The sequence below is a fragment of the Engystomops pustulosus genome, chromosome 10 (assembly GCF_040894005.1).
Source record: "Engystomops pustulosus chromosome 10, aEngPut4.maternal, whole genome shotgun sequence".
Taxonomy (NCBI): Eukaryota; Metazoa; Chordata; class Amphibia; order Anura; family Leptodactylidae; genus Engystomops; species Engystomops pustulosus.
Genome location: NC_092420.1, coordinates 46,893,331 through 46,910,800, shown reverse-complemented (window position 1 = coordinate 46,910,800; position 17,470 = coordinate 46,893,331). Strand labels below are relative to the sequence as shown.

The following is a 17,470-nucleotide window of genomic DNA, read 5'->3' as shown; positions in this document are numbered from 1 at the left end:
ATGTGTTGCAAACTGTGACTTGGCAGTAACAGGCCCCTTTAGGTTCACATTTTTCTAAAGTATCAGACCCAAACTGGCGGAAACACTTTATTAATACCTGTGAAAGCTCCAAAGATGTTCTTTTCAATGCAAAGTCAGACAGAAAACAGGTTCAAACAAATTAATAAATGTGGGCCAATAAAATTAAGCAAAAGTCATTAATATAGGAATTTAATAAAATACACTTATCACATTCCCTACACATTGTGAAAAACAGCAAAACTTTTATTAGCCCTTTCATGACTCATGACGTAATAGCATGTCAGGGCTGCAGGTGCATGTAGAAGGCTCACGGTCTGAGCCCTCTCCATAGCCTGTAAGTCTTGGCTGCATATTGCTAACAAGGATCGCGGGTGCTAAACCGCACATTGACGCCGGCAAGGCTGCCGGTGGCTTCAAACAGATGGTGCCACATGGGCGCCGCCATCTTGTTGGAGATCGTCGCTTCCTGTGACGTCATCTTGGAGTGGCGATCAGTTGCCATGACAGCCTCAGGTCTTCCGAAGACCTGATGGCTGTCTGGATTTGACCTTTTCATTACAATATGCTAATTGCACATTGTAATGGATGAGGATGGAAATCCCCATATTCTGCCATACTGTAGTATGGCAGTATATGATAGGATCAACCAGACAACCTAGGGTTAAAGTACCATAAGGAGTCTGAAAAATAGTAAAAGTAAAAATAAAAAAGTTTTAAAAAGTTTATAATAAAAAAACCCTAAAAATTAAAATCACCCCCCATATCAGGTATCATCTGAAATGCCAGATCTATCAAAATAAAATAATGTTTTTTCACTACGTTAACTCCGTAACGGAAAATAGCATTAAATTTGAAAATGGCACTTTTTTGCCATTTTGAAAAACATAAAAAATTCAATAAAATTGATCACAATTTCGTACAGGCCTAAAAATGCTAGCATTGAAAACTTCATCAGAAGTCGCAAAAAATGACACCACCCACAGCTCCGTACACCAAGGTATGAGAAAGTTAGTAGTGCCAGTTCTGAAGCTTGAGAAAGGCTCACTGTTTGGAGCCGAAATGTTGCTCTTTCACATGGAATAAATCCACTAAGGTATTTTTTACTACAATCTGGTGTGCTGCCTTTTTTCCCTTTGTCTCTATAACTGAAGGACCTTGTTTACCCAAGGTGTGTTTTGATGCTTGGATCTTTTCTTACTGTATCTATCTATCTATCTATCTATCTATCTATCTATCTATCTATCTATCTATGAACAAAGAGGATTTCTTTAGCGGCACTGCAATAGAATAAGAGCTGGGTGCACGCTGCAACCAGACAGCCACGTCCTGCCAAATATAGAAAAACATGGCACTCCAAAATGGTGGAATAATTCAAGTGGTGTTTATTCCCAAGCTGCTACGTTTCAGCTTCATCCGAAGCCTTTCTCAAGCAAATGTCTAAGTGCATACAACAAGTTTATATAGGAAGTGGTCAATACATAGAAGGTGGAGCTAAGTGACATGTTGTACATAATGTTGAATAAAACGATCCATAGTATATAAATAACAGGATGCATCAAAATACAGAAGATGCAGCTATAAAGTGCAGTCAAATTAACCCCTTAAGGACCAGGCCCTTTTTCTTTTTTGCGTTTTTATTTTTCACTCCCCACCTTCAAAAATCTATAATGTTTTTACTTTTCCATGTACAGAGCTGTGCGATGTCTTATTTTCTGCGTAACAAATTGCACTTCGTAGTGATGGTATTAAATATTCCATGACGTGTACTGGGAAGCGGGAAAAAAATTGTAAATGCAGTGAAAATGATGAAAAAACACATTTGCGCCATTTCTTGTGGGCTTGGTTTGTACAGCTTTAAATGTGCGCCCCAAATGACAGGTCTATTTCATTCATTGGGTCAATACGATCACGGGGATACCAAATTTGTATAGGTTATATGTTTTCATACATTTACAAAAATTAAAACCTCCTGTACAGAAAAAAAATTCTTCATTTTACAGTGTTCTTGTGCTAATAACTTTTTCATACTTTAGTGTACAGAGCTGTTGGTGGTGTAATTTTTTGCGACTTCTGATGACATTTTCAACGCTTTTATTTTTAGGACTGTGCGACCTTTTGATCACTTTTTATAGAATTTTTTCTATTTTTCAAAATGGCAAAAAAATGCAATTTGCGATTTCGGGCGCTATTTTCCGCTACGGGGTAAAACGCAGTGAAAAACGGTTATTATATTTTGATAGATCGGGCACTTTCGGACGCGGCGATACCTAATGTGTTTAGGATTTTTACTGTTTATTTATATTTATATCAGTTCTAGGGAAAGGGGGGTGATTTGAATTTTTATGTTTTTTTAATATAATTTTTTTTTTTTTACTTTTATTTATTTTTTTTACTATTTTTCAGACTCCCTAGGGTACTTTAACCCTAGGTTGTCTGATTGATCCTATCATATACTGCCATACTACAGTATGGCAGTATATGGGGATTTTGCATACCATCTATTACAATGTGCAGATCGCACATTGTAATAGATAGCCTCGATCATGACAGCCTCGGATCTTTATGTGATCCGAGGCTGTCATGACAACGGATCGCCGCTCCCCGGTGACGTCACGGGGAGTGACGATCGGAGCAAAGAAGGGTTAACACCCGCGATCAGTGTCAGCGACGGGCGTTTGCTTCATCATGAAGCAAATGCCCGGTGAGTATGAAGAGGGCTCAGCCCGTGAGCCCTCTTCATACTCCCCCATGCGCAGCAAAACGTAAGGGTACGTCTTATTGCACTATGGGGTTAATACTTTTACAGTGAAGCCATAAAATCCAATGTGCATGTGTAAAACAATAACATACATCTCACATCGCGATCCTGTTCAATTCATATGTATAGCGGCGTCTTCCAAATCGGTCTGCGCATGCTCGAACAACACCCCTGGTAAATTTATCCAATCCTGACAGGGCTGCATAGAGCGATACCGCCCCTAATAAAGTCAACGCCTTTCCCCTCAAGTCGCTAACCTGTGCATGGAGGGACTGCCGTCCGCGTCACACCCGGCCCGTCATGTGGTCCCTCACGTGACCACTGACATCAGGACACGTGACTAGGCTCCGGACATGCGCAGTACCCATCCAACGACACGGGCGCCATATTATTTGAGGGCAAGAAGAAGCTAATAATAGGTAAGTCTACCAGGCATAAAAGCACCAAAATTCGCTCAGAACAATCTCCGAGACCCATTATATGTGCTATGGCTGCCAATGGGATACACCTCAATAAATGTATTGAAAAGAGAAATTATCTTTAAAAAGTAACATAGTACCTGGAGTGTTACGATTTATGCTAGGCATACTGATGAAGATTCTTAAATATATGGAAAAATCAACAGAAAAACAGTAAATTTATAAGTTTAATTAATAAAATTAAAGAACAGGATCGCCTTTGTGTTTCTCAATTTCAGCAGTGTTTTTTTTCTAAAAGAGAGTAAAAAGGCAATGTATTAATATTCAATATATTTAAGATGGTTCAAAAAATGCACAAATCATACTCAGTGAATCTGTTACACGGTTGGAAGTCTGGAAGGTGTATTCCTACTATCTGACACCTGTTAATGAAAAATCCACGTTCAATCCGTTGGGTTTTAAAGTGTTAAGTTTATGGATCCATTCAAGCTCCCTACGTCTTAGAATAGCCTGTCTGTCATCCCCTCGTCTCATTGGTGGAACGTGATCTAATAGAATCTCAATTGCCCCTCAGTATGTTTGGCTTCCAAGAAATGTCTAGAGACGGGTAGGTCCTTTCTTTTGCTACGAATAGTATATCTGTGATGATTTATTCTGGTTTTAAAGTCCCATTTAGTTTCTCCTACATATAGTAGCTTACAGGGACAAGAGAGTACATAAATTACAAAAGTGCTGTCACATTTAAGAAAATGATTAATTCGATAAATTTTGTTAGTCATTGAATGTATAAAGTTCTCCCCTTTGATCATTAGTGTACAGGACAGACAGGGGAAACTACCCTTACGTGATCTCCCTGTAAGTGTGCTTTGTCTGTTTTTTTTCAAAGAGCCGACATCTGCCTTTACCAAAAAATCTTTAAAATTTTTAGATCTTTTATAGGATAGAAGTGGGGGATTCTTAAATTCATCAACATCAGGGTTATAGCTTTCAAGTATGTGCCAATGTTTACGTATAATTTTTGCAATATTAGGACTTTCATTAGTATAGGTAGAAATAAAATGTATACGCTTAGGTTTGTTTGTTGCCTCTCTTTGTTTGTTAATTAAAAATTAAAGACTATCAATTAGATAGAGGATAGCATCTATCTGAGAATTTTTCTGTCATTTTATCTAATTGGAGTTCTAATTGTTCTTCGTTGCTCACGATCCGTTTGACTCTTAGAAACTGACTAAAAGGAAGTGAGTTAACCATTGGTCTTGGATGGTGGCTCTCATATCTTAATAATTGGTTCCTATCCGTGGGCTTGGTGTATAAGTCAGTATTTAATGTAGTATTGTCAATTTCAACTGTCACATCTAAAAACTGGATTTCAGTCTTCGATTTCACCATTGTAAACCCTTGGTCTATTGTATTCAGATACTGAAAGAATGCTTCCAATTGCAACTCTGTGCCCTTCCATAGGAGGAAGATTTCGTCTATGTATCGCCACCACCGGGCAAATAGACGAAATCTTCCTCCAAAACCGTCATATAGATGTTGGCATATGTGGGGGCCATATTCGCCCCCATCGCCGTACCACAATTCTGCAAATAATAATCATCCCCAAAGAGGAAGTAGATATTATATAACACAAGGGATAGTAATGACACAGTCAAAGTACGTGACTCTTCTGAATAGCTCAATTCCTCCAATTTTTTTGATACAGCATTAATACCCTGTTCATGGGAAATGGAAGTATATAATGATGTAACATCAAACGAAACCAGTATGACATTACTCAAATCAACATCATCCAATGTACTTCATTTTGTTAAAAAAACGGATGTGTCACGAACATATGACGCACCTTCGGTAGCAAATGGTCTCAATGCTCTATCCAGGAAGAAAGCAACATTAGATAGTAGGGATTCTGTACTGGCAACTATAGGCCTTCCAGGAGGCTTAGAAAGATTTTTATGAATCTTAGGAAGGCAATATATCACTGAGTTACCGGATTTTTCACCTTCAAAAAATTATACAGATCTTGATCAATAAGGCTATTGTCCCTAGCATTGTCGATAATACCGTTCAATTTTCTTAGTATCTCAAATTTGGGATAATCATTTAGTTTGGTATGTACGGCTGTATCATCAAGTTGAGACTTAATTTCCTCCAAATATGCAGTAGTGTCCATGACGACGACCGCATCCCCTTTATCAGCGGGTTTGACTGTGAGGTCGCCGTCATGGACAAGTTCAAGTAGAGCAGAAAATTCGCTGGAATGTAAATTGGGGCGAGTAAATGGCTGATTGGACATTCTTTCTCTCAAAATTCTAATGTCCCTCTGGACAGCATTGATAAATGCCTCAATGCCTGGACTAGAGGTAGATGGTGTAAACTGACTCTTTACATATAAATCGAATTGTTGTAAAGTTAGGATTGTTTTTTGTTCAGGTCTAAGATGAAGTATCTGACCTTAAAACCAACTTTTTAGTTTAAGTGACCTAAAAAAAATGACTAAGTTCGATTTCCAGCTGAAACCAGTCAACATGACTATTAGGACAGAATGATAGTGCCCTATTGAGAATGTCTAACTGTGCATTAGTAAGGATTTTTGACAAAATATTTACTGTTAGGTTTTTCTTTCCAGAGTCACTGCTCTCAGCGGTGTGTGTCTGGATTTCGCTTGTTTGGTGGTATCTATATCTCCGGTATCTATCTATCTATCTATCTATCTATCTATCTATCTATCTATCTATCTATCTCATATCTATATATCTATCCCATATCTATATATCTATCTGCAACACTCCTGCCAATGTATAGGCAAGGGAGTAGTTTGCGAATAAGGCCTTCTACCTGTTAGGTTCCATCTAGTGAGTCTGATCAACTCACCTAAGGGATAATGCAGGGATATCTTAGGTAATAGCAGCTGTAGATCCTGCCTGAACAGTTAAGTTAAGTGGTTTAAATGAGTTGGCTATATTGTAAAATTGAGTGTGATTGGAGAGGTGCTACCACCTGACCAGGGGAGGATAAAACCCCTGTGCAGTGGAAGCACAGGCCTCTTGGACCACCACCTCTCTTGGAGAACACATGCTCTTACCACCAAGTCTCTCAGCAAATGGACTGAGTGAAGAGAGAGACAGTGTTCAGTTCACCTTCAGTGCTGACACTTAATCCAATCCCAGGACCAGAGTCAGGAGACTCAAATGCAGCGCTACAGCTTCCACAGTTTGGACACAGCTCCATCTAAATTCTCCCAGCTTGCATCTACTACCAGGCTGGTGCACTACTCCTGAGTACCACTCACCATGACCACTCCAGTACAAGAATCTGGTGTTGACTGTTTAGGCCCAATTGCCTGCTACCTGTTCAATAAAGAACGATGAGTTCATTTGCACAACGTTGCCTCCGTCTCATCCCTGGATACGGCTGTATACCACCACTGGCTCCCCATCCATTACCCAGGGACCTATCTTACAGAGACTCAGGGGTTGCCCCAGGGAGAACCAGTACATCAGCCTCTCCCTCCATATTTCTTGCACACACCACCTGCTGGAGACCTGCCAGACTGTAGGACAGCCATCTGGTCCCCATTCCAAGTACTGTGACATCAGCGCGCCCTAGGCTGCAACCGCCAGCCACCCCAGTATTATGGGCCCTGGCTGCCTCCAGGCCACAAGAAAAGGCAAGTGGCGTCACAAACAGAATATTTACTTCTGTGCCTTAAACTGGCACTTTTTACTGTCTTTTTATTAAAAGTCTGTGCTGCCTAACCCTGCTGCCATCCGGGTTAAGGCCCAAGTCATTGTGATTTAAAAGATAGGCTGTGTTATTGCATCGGCACGTGCTGTAGAGCTCTGCTCCGAGACCTACAAGGTTAATCCCTGCAAAGAACTTTGTCAGCTCTGCTACATCTGCTGAAGAGCGCCGCTGAAGCACTGAAGGGGTTAATCACTGCAAAAAACAAAGCAAGAAATTCCAGCCTGCCAATACTCACTGGGCAAAATCTGCAGTCTGCATGGACTAATCTCTGCCCCCTGCGTGAATGGCAGAAATCCAACCTCAGAGCTCTGTGGCGCAGGAGAAAATTCAGCCCGCCACAGCTCCTGGCGGGAAGGACTCAAGCTCCACCCTCTGGTGCGAAACTCTCCCACGCTGCAACACCAGTGAGAGTCCACAAGGTACCTCAGAGCCAGCGCAGCTGCCATCCAGCATAACAGAGGTTAATCGGCCATCTTGGATTTCAGCATAAGGAAAGGAGAACCCCTTATCTCTGGTCAGTAATGGGGCGTGGCTCTCTACCCGCACTGCTCCTCTCCGGCTGGGACTCTGGATCCACCCCTACAGATGACCCTTTCTGTTATCGGTGCTCTGATTTACGGACCTCCAGAAGACCACCCCTGATGCGAGTACCATGGCCCGCAGGCCCCATATCACAGTGACTGTTTCCATCTCTCCCTGAGCCCTGGCTGGGGTACAGTCTGGCCTCCGAGCAGAGTACCGCCATTGTCCCTTGGGAGGCCTGGTTACAAAAGGGATTCTCTTAAAGGGGCCTTAACCCTTCTCTAAAGATGCTGACCAGCCTGCTGAGTCCCCTGGACCACCTGCCAAGAGACCCATGCTGTCCGGTGAGAATGCCTTGCCAGCTACTGAGGTTACCACCGCCAGCTCAGCAGCACCCCTAACAGCTGCAGGTCAGTCCGGTAATTACACTCTTCCAACTGTCAGCCATGAAGAAAAATCTAAAGGTCCGGCAGTCATCATCATGCGCTCTACAGCGCCCCACCTACTGAAGGATGGTCAGCGAAGTGCCTGCCTCCCTTCTTCGCTGAGATGCCTAAAGCTGCAGAGGACCTTCCCGCTGTTCCAGCTTCTGGGTGTTATTTGTCAGCAGATCCAGAGCCCACCAGTGTTCCTGAGGTTCCTGCTAAGTCGATCTTTTCAGTGGACTATCTCCAGGTGGTGAGAGTTTGTTTCTCAGGGTGATCCTCCAGCTGCATCGGAATGTGTTCCAGCATCATCCGTTCCTGCTGTAGCATCTGTTCCCGCGACCTGCAGCCTTGCTACAGCCACAGCTGCGCCAGAAGACATCCCTGCTGCTTCAGCACCTACCTCTGTAGCTCCATTTTCTACCACCAGAGGTCTCCAGGCGACAGATCCCAACACTGCTGATTGCATACAGGCTGATGATGTCCATGCTGCAGTTCCTGCTCCCATGTCTGCAGCTATTGTTCCTGAACAGCAAGACTAATCCCCTGATGGGCTGTAGCCCATAACAGGTACTGCTTTATTGTATATATTTTTGCTGATTTACTCCCAGTTAGGCTTAGCCCACCAACCCTTGCTATTGAGCCAGAAACTTTCCTGGGACTCTACCTTATTTAATAAAGTCAGAAAGTGTCCTGAACTTTTCCCCAGTTGTGCTATGATAGCACCCACCTCTGCTGACACAGATCTACCTCACCAAAGGACTCATACTGTAGAGAGCATGTAATTCCTTTTTAGGAAATGGACATTGCTAATCTGCTACCCGAGGTAGCTATGCCGCTTCTAGTAACTTTATGTAACATTTAAGCTGCGTACCCATTGGGCTATCTAAGCCAATGCGACTTTTATGTTTTTGCACAACTATAATATTAATACTATAAGTCAGTTTGCATTTAACCTCTTTCTTTAGGCTTTGCTGGTATACAGACAAGACTGCGCAGGCATATATAATCATTTTTTCCAGCGTTCTCATCTCCTAGCAACACTTGTGGTTTGTCAGTTCCGGTGATGTATCACCTTTTTCGATCCTCAGATTGTGGGAGAATCGCCGACACCTACATGACCTTACAGGTGCAGGTGATTTCTTAAGGCGTTATTTTTGTATGAGGGGTATTGCTTGTGTGGGGTGGGGAGGGATTTGCCTCCTGGAGGAGTAGGCACGGGCACTATAAAAGTGCAACCATGCCATTTCTTGTTCACTTACACGTGAGGATGTCACACTTCGTGACGAAACGTGTGGGGTCTGCCTCCCCCCACCCTGAGCCTCTTTATTAGCCGCATCTCCATTCCACACTCTTCATCATACTTTTCTACATCAGCATGACTTCATGTTGGTATTGTATGCTTTATTCTTAAGTGGTATTTGTTCTTTTGGAGTGTCCACTCCTCCAGATTATGTATGATGATTTTTTTGATGGGTTGGAAAAGGTTTTGACGCCATATGTATCCCTGCATTGTGCATAGATGCTATATACTACTACAGCAACGGAGCGACAAAAGCTATCCATACCGACAGGTGTATTTCCGTACCAAGGAGGTTCTACAACTCCTTCATCCCAAAGGCAAAGGCAATTCAACCACAAAGGCAATTCAACCATATGGTGGCTAAAGCGAAGGACTAAGTCACACCCTCATTCCCCCTCCCCCCAAACCCTCTACCCACCATATTGAGTTAGGCAGGGTATGGTGAGTATTCATGTAGGACATGTGTGTAGTTCCTTTGTCCTCATGCAGGTGCTGATCATGTGTGCACCTTGTTAGTGGTTTTATTCTTGTGTGTTTTTGCATTATGTATTTTTGTATGACTTAATAAACTTTGATTATGGTCATTTGTTGCGACACTTTTTGCTTTCTGTCAAATTGGCTGTAATAAATGTGTCACAAACTCCGCTAACACGCTAATTTAGGTGCACATTTCTAAAGTGTCGGACACAGTGCAGCTTTGACACAAAACTGGTGCAAACACTTTATAAATACCTGTGCAAGCTCCAAAGACTTTTCAGCGCAAAGTCAGACAGAAAACAGGCTTAGCCAGATTAATGCATCTGGGTCATTAAGTCAAAAGAAAACAAGTAAATATCAAGTGTTCTGATGGAGTTGCCATGAGCAAGAGAAAATTATCCACAACAATATGAGTGCTTATTGGAGCATAAAGTATGTCTTATGACCTAAAGTGGTAGGATTACAAGGAGGGAACCCAACCCTTTGCAACCCTTGCAGGTTTTCTGCAGCATGAATGTTTTTGTTTGTTTGACGTAGTTGCATAGTAGCAAAGGAAAATGAATCTCCCCCATTGCTTTGTGCTTCCCTGGGCAAGCATAAAGAGTTTCTGAAGTCAGCGTCATCAGCATGGCTTTCCTTACTCATTCTTCTATGCACCATCACTATGAACGGACTGTGACTCAGCTTGTCTAGTTCAAGTCGTCTTATTGCACTCAGTCAATAGTTACCCCTCGGCATATCTTTTAATACATACATGTCCTATTTCTAGGAATAGAAAGAGTATGACTTCTATAACTGTTGGCTGTCATTCATTACATTCAAAGGAAATGACTTATTTATTACCTATTACACACCCTTAAAATTTACTAACCTGTACAGGTTATTTCCAGTCTGTGTGAGCTAAAGAATTCCTGGGATTTGCGGTCATGCTTTACTCTGTCACAGATATGAACATGTTTAAAATAAATTTACTTAGCATAATGATCAAACTACTTCCACTTAATATAAAGTATTGTACTTAATAGACATTCACAGACTGAACGCTTGCTTCCTTGCATACTTTATGCTAAAATCAGCAGCATGAGGCATAAGTGGCTGACTCTATATTAAACTTAAATTCACATCAAATAGACTCCTTGCACACTGAAGCTAAGCACTGGCTGCACACTTAGGATCCCTGTGGTGCTTCCATAGCACTCATGATCCATACCAATAGTGTTTCTCTACCTCTAGGAAACCAGAATAAAGGGAACTTGATGTGAAAGGTATTTTGCTGATAACACATGTTATACTAAGCTCACAGCAGCTTCCGCCATACCTTCCATTATTTATAGGCAAAAAAATTGTCACAGCAGAAGATTTTTCCACTATAAATATCAAATTAATGACAGAAGCTATTATTCTGTACATGGTACCAAGGAAGGGAGAAGATTTTCTGTATTTCATTATCTTTACTCTTTTATAACTAAAGGTCAAATTTACCCACCCTTAACTAAAGTCCTATTAACTAAATGACACCCTTCTTTTATCAAAAAATTGTTTCCCTCACGTCTACATATAATCAACCTGGCATACAGCTGTGAGTTAAAGATGGTGGGTCCTGCTCGGACGAGTTCAGTTGCTCCTTCCCTTGTCCCATGGCACCTTTTTACTATTCAGCACTTCATGTCTGTGACTAGGGTGATGTCATCTAAAGTCCTTTACCCACTAAAATTAAAAAAATGTACTCCACGTATGTATCTGATCACGTGAAATCACAGGAGGTATGGGGAAGAGTAGAATAGAATCTATTGAGTCTGCTATAAAATAGAGAAAGAGGACAGCAATCCACAGTAGTTCCTCTTAGAAGTTGGTGCTCGCAGCCAGAAGTTCAGGCGTTCAAAGCTTCAAAGACGGCATATTGGAAGGAGAAAGCCACAGCACCACGGAGTAAAATGCGAAGTAGTCTTTATTGGTACATCATCCAGGCATAAAAGAGCAACGTTTCGATTCTAATGCGAATCTTTTTCAAGCATGAAGCATTGCTTGAAAAAGATTCGCATTAGAATCGAAACGTTGAGTCTGCTATAGTCTTAAGTTGTTACCCCAGCACTCGCTACTACCAACTGATAAGAGCAATTAGCATCCTGCACTGCACATCAAAAGAACTTAATAATCTAAGAAAAAAGAATCTACCAGATGCCTTCTTATATAATTTCTCTGAAATGATATGCCAAGACAATTTGTTATCCAGATACACTCTCAAATATTTATTGCTAGCATCCCTGATCTGCTCATGCCTCATATTTAGGGCCCACCATTTCTTTTGTTTTTGTTAAATTTAATTCTAATCAGTTAGCTCCACACCAGGTCACAAATAAGTCCATAGTCGATCTATATTCTTCTAGCTCACCTCGCTTAATACACTCAATAATTGCAGTGTTATCTGAATACTTTTGCATGAAGCACTCACTACTGTTCTTTTGAAAATCTGAGTAAATGGTGAACAAAAATGGAGCTAATACAGTCCCCTGTGGGGCTCCATTATTATTCACAGCAACTACAGGCCTAATGTTACTGTCACGGGTGCTCCCGCAATCCATGTCGCGGATCGCGGGTGCACCCGTGCTCCGCTATATATGCCTGTCACCGCCCCCCTGCCCACACTTACCTCTCCTGGCTGTGCTCCGGGTCCCGGTGTGTAGGGGAGCGCGGACTTCTCAAGATTTAAAGGGCCAGCATGATTGGCGCTGGCTAATCCGGCTCACCCTTTATAATCCGGTACCTCCCTTCCTTCCTGGCTGGATCTTCAGCATTCCAATGGAACTTCCAAGGTTTACACACCTCGCTTCCCACAGCGGTTCCTGTTGAAGTGATTGCCAACCAGCATTCCCAGATGCTCCTGTCTTTCAGTGTTTCCAGACGCCTCCATTTCTCATGTCTCCAGCGTTCCCATATGCTTTTGGTGTGTCCTGTCTTCCAGCGTTTCCAGACGCCTCCAAGTCTCCTGTCTCCAGCTTTCCCATATGCTTCCTGCTGTGCCTTCCAGGGTTCCAGTCCAGCAGTATCTTTACTCTGTGCCAGCGTCAACAGTGTTCCTCCGTGTTCCTGCTGTCATCCCAGGCTTGGACAGTTTCCTGCATACCCTGTACCTTGGCTGCCACCGCGGGAATCATACCATCTCCCGTGGTGGTCCAGAGGGTCCACTGGTCCACAGACTCCTCCCTCCGGACTCTTCCCATAGGGGATTTCCCTCCCGGGTACTCCGAGGTACTTTCCTGTTGTCTGCATGACAGATACAGTTACCAATTTGCACCCTTTGTGATCTTGATGTTAAGTAGTCAAAAATTGACTGTATTTAATTAGGTTCCACCAACATACTCTGCATTTTATGGCATAAGCTCTCTAGAATTATTCTATTAAAAACACTTCTGAAGTAAAAAAACGCTATCCTGATCCGTGACCCCGATTTGTCCAGTAACAATAGACCCTATGAAGCAAGCGTAGAAGTGCGTCATTCACTTCCAAACTAGGTTGGTAATCAAATTGAAGGGGGTCAAAATATGGCTTCATTATACTAGCCGGATGCTGTAGAATAAAGCACCTTCATTATTTTATTATTGGAGTAAGTGCTATTGCTCTAAAATTTTTATGTTCCCTAGGGGCTTTAACTGTCCTAACAGGCACTATGCTAGATGTCTTCCAGAGCCAGGGCACCATTGCTGTAGACAATCTTCTATTAAATAATTCCCAGTAAACTGGACTAAGTTCCCTCGCACAGGTGCGCAAAACTTTAGCACTTTACCGTCCAGCCCAGAGGACTTTTTTTACCTTTAATTTACTCAATTCCCTGTTAATTTACTCAATTAACATTTTAATACCCACATCCTATTCCAGTTCAGTTTTACCCTTATACCAGAACACCAACTCTAAGTTATGGTAAAGTGCTAAGTGCTTATTCTAACAGGATGACCCTGAGGAAGCGGTAACGCGAAACGCGCGTCGGGGTACTGGCGTCCCCGCTACACACAGCATGGGTAAGCTGATCCTGCTATCATCCTGTTAGATTAAGCAATTAGCACTTTACCATAACTTTACAACTCTATGTTAGGTTGGATCACTAATAACTTCCTTTGCACAGGCACTTTATAAGATTTTTCTATCAATGTATATACATCAAGATGCCTGGGTTTATAGTGCTTAAATTGCTGATTTGTGTTGCGTGGATGCAATAGTGGAATCCCGAGGACAATATATTGTAGTCATACTGTCACATTGATGTTTTTAAATGTCATGGATTATTAAAAGAAGTTTTTAATTCTAAATGGTGTAATCTAGTTTATGTGGACCGGATATCACTCATGAGTTCTTTAAGGTTTTGTTTAGGAATGGGTAATAGCCTATTGTTGCATCTGATGGTTGATTTATGTTTATTGATACGTGATTTAACAGGCCTGGGGACCCTTGAACCGCGAGCGTTAAATCGCGATTACGATCTGAGCAACTTCTCATGATTTTTAGTTCATTAGAGATATCTTCATGTTCTCATTATCTTATATCTTTTGTCAATGTTCTTTGTCAGTATTAATTATCTTACCCTGTCTTAATCTTTCTTTCAGAAGCGCAACCAGAATGAGGAAAATACCTGAAGCCACTACGTCACACCCTGGAGGATGGGATTCCGGTAGGATGTGACGTCAGTGGGCAGGACTTAGTTTGCTACTTTGTATTTAAGTTTGTTATGTCCGGTGATACAATGTGGTTGATAAAGGCTCACGTGTCGAGCCGAAAAAGCGTTCCCAGTTTTTTCATGTGTCCCTGCACAGCATGCTGTAAGTTGTACTTACAATAAAATTTACTTGCACGGATTTGGCGAGTGCCGGGATATTCTTTATAACACTGTACTCAAATGGCCTCCACAGTCACCAGATCTCAATCCAATAGAGCATCTTTGGGATGTGGTGGAACGAGAGATTCACATTATGGATGTGCAGCCGACAAATCTGCGGCAACTGTGTGATGCCATCAGGGCCGGATTAAGGGTGGTGGGGGCCCCTGGGCGCAAACTGGTGGGGGCCCTTCCAACAATGTTTTTGGAAGTATATAGCCTGCCAGCCTTCTGTAGTATATAGCCTGCCAGCCCTCTGTAGTATATAGCCTGCCAGACCCTGTAGTATATAGCCTGCCAGACCCTGTAGTATATAGCCTGCAGCCCCCTGTAGTATATAGCCTGACAGCCCCCTGTAGTATACAGCCACCAGCCCCCTGTAGTATATAGCCTGACAGCTCCCTGTAGTATATAGCCTGACAGCTCCCTGTAGTATACAGCCTGCCAGACCCTGTAGTTTATATCCTGCAGCCCCCTGTAGTGTACAGCCACCAGCCCCCTGTAGTATACAGCCACCAGCCCCCTGTAGTGTATGGCCTGCCAGCCCCTGTAGTATACAGCCACAAGCCCCCTGTAGAATTTAGCTGCCAGTCCCCTGTAGTAAATGGCCACAAAATAATAAACTTCATACTTACCCGCACCTTCCCATCCAGTGATCCCATGATGCTGCAGGCTCTTCCTCGCTCTTCAGGCAGCCGCCGGCCACTGAAGACACAGCTGCTATCGCTGGGGGACATCGCCGATGCACTGTTTTGGCAGCAGCTTGTAGTGATCGGATGCTGACAGCGTGACATCATCACTCGCCGCCGGCGTCCCATCACAACCTGCTGCCGACAAAACAGCGCATCAGTGAACTCCCCCAGTGATGGCAGCTGTGTCTCACTGACACAGTTGACATCCTAGACCCCTACGTGTGATGGGGGCGGCCACAGGCCGCTGTGCATTGCACACAGAGACAGTCCGCTGAGTCGCTGACTGTTGGAAACTGGTGGGGGCCACTTAAAAAGTGAAAGTGGTGGGGGCCCCGGGGCTAGAGCCCCAGGAGCCCCTCCTTTAATCCGGCCCTGGATGCCATCATGTCAATATGGACCAAAATCTCTGAGGAATGCTTCCAGCACCTTGTTGAATCTATGCCACGAAGAATTAAGGCAGTTCTGAAGGCAAAAGGGGGTCCAACCCGTTACTAGCATGGTGTACCTAATAAAGTGGCCGGTGAGTGTATACGGGCAGAGCAGCTGAGGTGAATACCATGAGGTTCTACATTAGCTGACGTTTGTATGAGATTCTGCAGCAGCTGAGTTGTGTATAAGGAGGTTCTGTAGCAGCTGACATTTGTATAATGAAGTTCTGTAGCAGCTGAGGTATGTATTAGGAACTTCTGCAGCACCTGACATTTGTATCATGAGGTTCTGCAGCAGCTGATGTTTGTGTACTGATGTTCTGCAGAAGCTGAGCTGTGTATAAGGAGGTTCTGCAGCAGCTGACAAAATTCTATAAAGAAATTCTGCAGCAACTGGTGTTTATCATGATGTCCTGCAGCAGCTGATGTTTGTATAATGAGGTTCTGCATCAGCCAAGGTGTGTTTTCTGAGGTTCTGCTGGTATGAATCATAACAGGAGGCCTCACCAAATTTTCCACCCAGGGTCCTCTACCAACCTTAATGATTGTGTATTTTTTTATACACAGCCCCATTCAATGAATTAATTTACCTATTTAATGCCCCTTAAATGTACCTATTTAATGCTGCCGAATCAATTATTTGATCACCTTTTTAACCCCTGTCCTAATTATTCTAAATATAATATCCCTTTATTATACATTTATGCAATGTGCTCCTACTTAAACGCAGTGAAAAAAAGTTATTATATTTTGATAGATCGAGCATTTTCGGACGCGTCGATACTCGAGTCGAACTTTTTCGATGCTCGAGTGCTCGTTTCGTATAAAGAACCCCATTGAAGTCAATGGGAGACTCGAGCATTTCAAGGGGACCAATGCTCTGCACAGGGAAGCTTGGCCAAACACCTGGAAACCTCAGAGAATGATGGCAACACCACGGAAATGGACAGTAAACAGCAGGGGCCGCATGCATGGATGCCTCTGAGGCAGCATAATCGCATCATTATGCCAAAATTATGGGCAACAGCATGGCGGAATGACCAAGTGAGGCTGCCATGGAGACAATTACATTTGGATAGTGCTTGTATGTGGCAGTCCAAAAAAGTTTTTAAAACAGAGGAGCAGGTATGTGGCACTCCGAAAAAATTTTTTAAAACAGAGGACCGGGTAGGTGGCCCTCCAGAAAAAATAAATACATAGAGTACCTGTATGTGGCACTCCCAAAAATTTTTTGTACTAGAGTACTATTGTCAGGTTCATTAGGGAAAATGCTGGGACTTCTGGTTCTTCTGGTGGTGCCAGCAGCGTTCTCCGAACCCCGGCGCATATCCGCGCAAACTCCACCTCTCGTCCCGGGCAGCGGCTGGTAAGATCCCGCGCTGTCTAGGAGTTGTGTTCGGAACTGCTGGGAATTGTTCTACCTCTGCTTGGTGCCTGGTTGTTCTGCACCATGAGGGGTTAATTCCCAGAAGCTGTCCAGCTCCTATCAGGTTCTGGAGGTGGGGTTCCGGCTGCATAAATTGCAGCTTCACTAGTCACCTGTGCCAGTGTTTGAAATCCCTTCTCCACTCGCTCTCAGCGTTAGGTTTGACTTGCTCTATATCTGTATCTGTATCGTTGTTAACCTCGGCTCGTTTTTGACATTGACTCTTTGCCTACTGATTTTGCTATTAACGTACCCTCTCGTTGTGACTCCGGCTAGTTTACCATTCTTTTGTGTTTTATGTTTGTCAGTCTGTTTGTGTTTCCCTTCCCACACTTATCAGTGTATTTCGAGTCTTCAAGTAGTCGCCCCACGGTTTAGCGTGGGG

The 17,470-nt window shown here is 43.1% G+C and overlaps 1 long non-coding RNA gene across 1 annotated transcript in view; it reads left to right on the top strand.

Moving 5' to 3' along the window:
* Window positions 1-14,474, top strand: part of LOC140104347 (uncharacterized) — a 104,347-nt gene extending 89,873 nt beyond the window's left edge. The window contains exon 3 of the long non-coding RNA XR_011850298.1: window positions 14,271-14,474. This is a non-coding gene — a long non-coding RNA (uncharacterized lncRNA). The remainder of the gene's footprint in view (window positions 1-14,270) is intronic.
* The last annotated feature ends 2,996 nt before the right edge of the window (window positions 14,475-17,470 follow it).